This window comes from Numida meleagris, chromosome 7, assembly GCF_002078875.1.
Source record: "Numida meleagris isolate 19003 breed g44 Domestic line chromosome 7, NumMel1.0, whole genome shotgun sequence".
NCBI lineage: Eukaryota > Metazoa > Chordata > Aves > Galliformes > Numididae > Numida > Numida meleagris.
In genome coordinates, this window is record NC_034415.1 from 10,193,800 (window position 1) to 10,199,799 (window position 6,000).

Genomic DNA, 6,000 nt, shown 5'->3' on the forward strand with positions numbered 1-6,000 from the left:
AGTGAAAAAGTTATTCCAGCACTTTCTTCACTCGTTTTTGACAGTAGAATTCTTAGAGGACACAGGAAAAACTCAAATCCATAGTAATTTTGAAAGCCTGCAAGTCTCTGCCAACAAGCTACAGTTACATACTTTAATATTATGGGTAAAATTTTAGCTTGTAGAAATCTGTAACTTGGTAGGATTTCAAAGGCTATGTTGCACCTAAAATCAAGGATGAAGTGACATACCCATGGGTTATAACATTCTCACTGAAAATCCTCATTTGTTAGAAAGTGCAGCCCTTCCTCTCCCTTTCCTTGGGCACAACACTCAACACACATAATCTCACCCCACCAGTTCTGCACACTCAAATATTATGGCATAAATATGCTGGGGAAGGAGATGAGGAAATAACCCCACCACTGAATGACCTGGAGAGTTTTGCTTACAAAAATGCAGAAATAATTCATTTGGATTTCTTTATTAAATAAAACTGGAAACCCTGGTGTTTTTATTATTTGCTTTCTGTTGCTGTCACTGCCTAGCCAAACTTTCAAGGCTATCACCAAAAAAATACATCTCCCAACATTTAATCATAGTCACTTGATGATGACTTTGGAAAGCATCAAGATTTTAGAAACTAAATCTAACATAAAATAAATAGAAGTAAACATGCAAATATGGTTGGGCAAAAGGTACAGTTTGTCTCTTTGTCCTACTTACTTGTCTCTGGCATTTTCTGTGCTGTTTCAATTATTATTTTATGAAACTAGTAGTCAGCCATCAGAATCATAATATAATTGCAGAATTTAAAGGTTACCATGCAAGTGTATTTTCATTTATCCTATTTAACTTTGAAGGACACCACAAAGCTGCTAATATCTAATAATCAATTTATAGAAGCTGAATGTTATCTGTAAAAATTAAATTGTTTACAGTCACAATTTCATAAAGTAAATATAAATGCTCATTCATTATTTAAAATGTGTGTCTCTTCACAGCATATTTACATCATTGCAAATTTTATGTTTTCCCTACTCAGCTTTGTCTAACCAATGCTGCAGATATATTAGCACCATCTTTTGGTTAAACTGTATCCAGGCCTACATTTATATCTTTTTATTACAAAATGTCTTACAAATAGGGGCAGGAGTTGGAGTCTGCATACAAATTCATGGTGCTGCCATAAGCATTTGGTGAGAGTTGTGGAAAACTTTGGTAGCAAACACCCATGTTATCTCTTCAAACAGAAGATTTAACTTGGGCCGTGAAACAAGATCTGACATGGAGAACAGCTATCCACCATACTACCATCTCCGATATTTCCACAGAGAATATCTTTTGAACGTGGAAAAGAGCCAAAATGAATGGCGGAGCTGCTCTTTGTGGCACTGACCATTACAAAGCACTCCAGTGAACTTCAGTGGGGAGCAATCTCCTCTGAGGAGGATCTCCAAAAACACCTAGAATTGTGTAAAGGAGAATTTTTGTATAAATGGAACTCAGGCCCACTTAATCCGATACGGATCCTTCCTTGTATCATATAGTTTTCACAAACCACATAATGTGGGCCTACTCTGGTGACTTGCTTTTACTTTGCCATTCATTTGTACTTTGCATTTCTTATTAACTAGTATTAACTAAATTCACACTAAAGATGACTTGTAAAAAATATTTTTCCTTCTGTATTTTTTACTGCTGTTAAAAAAAAAGAAGTATTTGTTGAAATCAGTTAAAAAGGAAAATGAAAACATTTTCTATTTCAAGAGAAAACTCCCATATTAATACCATCCTTTTCTCAACTGATATCACATAATGAAAATAATCTGTCATATGTCATCTCTCACTGATGGATCTCTCATCCACATCATATAACAGCAAGGATACCTACTTGTGAAGTGATCAGGATGGAGGGACTTGATGCCAAATAACACATAATTTCAGGACTCTGGGATGCTCCACATGTGGAACTGATGGAACTTGCTAGATTTTTTCAGAATATTCCAAAAGAGAGAAAAGAAATGACTATTTTTAAAACAATTTTTCCCCTTCCAGACCTGGACTGATTCTGGACAACATGTATTTTCCTGACTCCAAAACTTGGGGCTTGTGTAGCAAAGGCTGAAAAGCACAAAGAACATAATAGAATGCAAAATCTCCTTGCTGTCATGAAGGCAGAGAGCCCTCCCAGTCCAATCCTAGTATACCATCAAAGTGAGATGTAGCTACTGATTCTGATGTGGTATCTGGAGTTTGCTCAGTGTGAAAATGTGTGGGCTAATCTGAACATGCAAAACACAAGTATGGCTAAGGTCCTTAACTACTTAATTAGGCTTTAAAAGTTCTACTCTATATATGTAGATCGAAAGAGCCCCTTATCTATCACAGCATATCACCACATATACTCAACCAAATGCACCACCTTTTGTATGGAAGGAAGTGCAATTTTAGAACAAGGCAAAGGCAATAAAGTGCAAACATAGTTGATTTCTGGATAGACAAGGACAGAATTTGACTTAGCGTTCTGCTGAGTTCATGTCATTTGCAGAGCTATTCATGCCATCAGAATCCCCTTTACCTCACTTGCAAAAACAATATTCTCCCAGGGCAAAACAACATTAAGTCTTTTTACTATGATGCTTTATATTCCAGCTACTGCAATATGTAATCAATTTGGCATTCTGCGTTGCAAAGCAGTCATCATTCATTGCCACTCCGATCTGTGAGTGTAGATACATCATGATTTGCCCATGGCATCAAGTATTGCAGCTTTGTTAATTTATAGCAGAAAGATAATACAGTGCGTGACAGCAGCAATACCAGTGCAAAACTTAAAATAAAAGTAATAACACTTAGGGAGAAAGACATGCTACTTGTATATTTAATATGGCCATATTAAACATATACATTTTCCAGCATCTGTCACTGGCACAAGGTCAGATTCTAGTAGCAGTACTACTTTGGATTAGTGCTTTACCACACAACTAAGGTAGACTAAACTAGACTTTTTATGCTGAATCATTGCAATGAAATTGTTCTTTGTATGTTACTAAGTGCAACTCAGAGCATAGTCTGGTTTCCTGGGCAGCTTTGCCCCAGTCTGCAACACGTCTATATTCACAGCCAAGAGCCATTTTACACAAAACTGCCTGAAGCTGTCCAATCTAAAGGCACTTTACTTTCTTCAAGTTCTTCCTCTGGAGTTATTTAGAGACAGTATTACAAGAAAAACTGTAAATAATTAGGGAAAATATAAGCCATATGTAAAGCCATGCAATTTGATAATCTCCTTTACCCCTTTGGTAGTTTTATACGTGCGCTTGAAAACAGTTCACAGAATCACAGAATCACAGAATTGTAGGGGCTGGAAAGAACCTCTAGAGATCATCTAGTTCAGTCCTCTGCCAAAGCAGGCTCCCTAGACCAGGCTACACAGGTGGGCATCCAGGCAGGTCTTGAACATCTCCAGAGAAGGAGACTCCACATCCCCCCTGGGCAGCCTGTTCCAGTGCTCCGTCACCCTTGCTGTGAAGAAGTTCTTCCGCACATTTGTGTGGGACTTCCTATGCTGCAGTTTGTGGCTGTTTCCCCTTGTCCTGTCACCATGCAGCACTGAAAAGAGTCTGGCCTTGTCCCTTTGCCTCCCACACATTAGATATTTATTGACATTGATCAGATCCCCTCTCAGTCTTCCTTTCTCAAGGCTGAACAGACCCCATTTGCTCAGCCTTTCCTTACTGGGGAGATTCTCCAGGCCCTTCATCATCTTCGTGGCCCTGTGCTGGACTCTTTCTAGGAGATCCCTGTCTTTTTTGCACCAGGGAGCCCAGAACTGGACACAGTACTCCAGGTGAGGCCTGACCAGGGCAGAGTAGAGGGGGAGGATCACCTCCTTTGACCTGCTGGCCACACTCCTTTTAATGCACCCCAGGATGCCATTGGCCTTCTTGGCCACCAGGGCACACTGCTGGCTCATGGCCAACCTGTCATCCACCAAGACTCCCAGGTCCTTTTCTGCAGAGCTCCTCTCCAGCAGATGCATGCAGTTATTCCTTCCCAGGTGCAAGACTCTACACTTGCTTTTGTTAAACCTCAGCTGGTTCCTCTCTGCCCAACTCTCTGGCCTGTCCAGGTCTTGCTGAATGGTAGCACAGCGTTCTGGTGTGTCAGCCATTCCTCTCAGCTTCGTATCATCAAACTTGCTGACAGTGGACACTATTCCCTCATCAAGGTCATTGATGTAGGTGTTGAACATGACCAGACCCAGCACCAATCCCTGGGGAACACAACTAGATACAGGCCTCCAAGTGGAGTCTGCACCGCTGATCACAACCCTCTGAGCTCTGCCAGTCAGCTAGTTCTCAACCCACCTCACCATCCACTCATCAGCTTTGTTATAAAGATGTTGTGGGAGACAATATCAAAAGCCTTGCTAAAATCAAGGTAGACTACATCCACTGCTCTCCCCCCACCCACCCAGCCAGTGATGACATCACAGAAGGCTACCAGGTTGGTCAAGCATGACCTCCCCCTGGTGAACCCATGCTGACTACTCCTGATAACTTTCTTCTTTCAGTTGTTGTAACCAAGCACAACACAATAGGCAGGAAGCCTAGACAAGAGTTCTGTACTCTGAAGGAAGTCAAATGAATTTCAGTAAGGAGATTTAATTACTGAGAAGTTTGCTACCACCAAATGTCTGTTAAGATGTGAATAACAAGTACTTAGAAAGGTATTCTGTGTATAATAACTCTGTGTGATATGTATCTATAAAATACAACATATTTATACCCGAAGATAATCCTTTACCTCTGTTATGTAATTTCATTTTCCAGGTCTAAGTAGTCTGGGAGACCTGAAATAAGAATGCACCTATGAACAAGAATGTTTTAAGGCCATGTGGAACCACATTTGGAAAACCTCATAATGTAACCACACCCTATAATATTATCAACCTCTATCTGAACAATAATATGTCAAAATGTATAGTTCAAAGACAAACAGGTTGTTTAAGAAAAGGTACACTGATGGACAGTATCTTGAATGGATATGCTATCTGGAAGTCTTCTATAGCAAACCAGCTAATTGTGTAGGGAATCACATCTGAGAACAAATCTGAGACTGCTTCATGAGGCTGAATGTGTACAAGCCTATGGGGCTGGAGGACGTGTACCCCAGGGTCCTGAAGTAGCAGGCTGATGTTGTTGCCAAGACATTCTACATCATATTTGAAAAGTCATAGCTGTCAGGTGAAGTCCCCGCTGACTGGAAAAAGGGAAACATCACTCCCACTTTTAAGAAAGGGAGAATGGAAGACCTGAGAAACTACAGGCCAGTGAGCCTCACATCTGTACCTGGAATGATCATGAAGCAGATCTTCCTGGAAATTAGGTTAAGGCACAGGTGATACAAGGCAGTCAGTGCGGCTTCACCAAGGACAGATCCTGTCTGACCAATCTGATGGCCTTCTATGAGTGATGTCATCGATGAAGAAACAAATCCCAAATGTGGAGGAATTTTGATCTCCCATTATTCAGTAAATAAGTGCAAAGAGTGGTTACAGAGCTACATTGTTTATATATTTATATTGTTTTTGTTTTCCACCAAAGTTAAAAAACTTCAAGGGACAAGTAGCTTTCTGCTTGCCTACATAGAACCAGCATACTGTAACTTTGCATCATTGACTCAAAGTAGTGTTCAAAAAATGGTTATCAAGGGACACAAACTAGCTGAATCTCATTCTAGTTTCTCCCAATCACATCTAACAGAAAAGCTGCCTGAAAACATACACAAATAATAAAATCTACTACTGCAAAATTTTATGTAAGAGGAGAAGAACAAAAGTGAAGAAAAATGTTTATCATTATATGGCCAACATAGAGGCAAAACTTGAAATCACTTAAGGTGAGATAAAGCAGCTAGAACTGAAAAATCAGGTTTTTCAGTGAATTTTGCAAGCTTATAAATCTTTTGTGATATACTGGTGAAACCACTTTATTGAAAGGTCTCCTTAAAACT

The 6,000-nt window shown here is 39.8% G+C and overlaps 1 long non-coding RNA gene across 1 annotated transcript in view; it reads right to left on the bottom strand.

The window, feature by feature from the left end:
* Positions 1-5,508, bottom strand: part of LOC110402740 — a 32,156-nt gene extending 26,648 nt beyond the window's left edge. The window contains exon 1 of the long non-coding RNA XR_002441273.1: positions 5,337-5,508. This is a non-coding gene — a long non-coding RNA (uncharacterized LOC110402740). The remainder of the gene's footprint in view (positions 1-5,336) is intronic.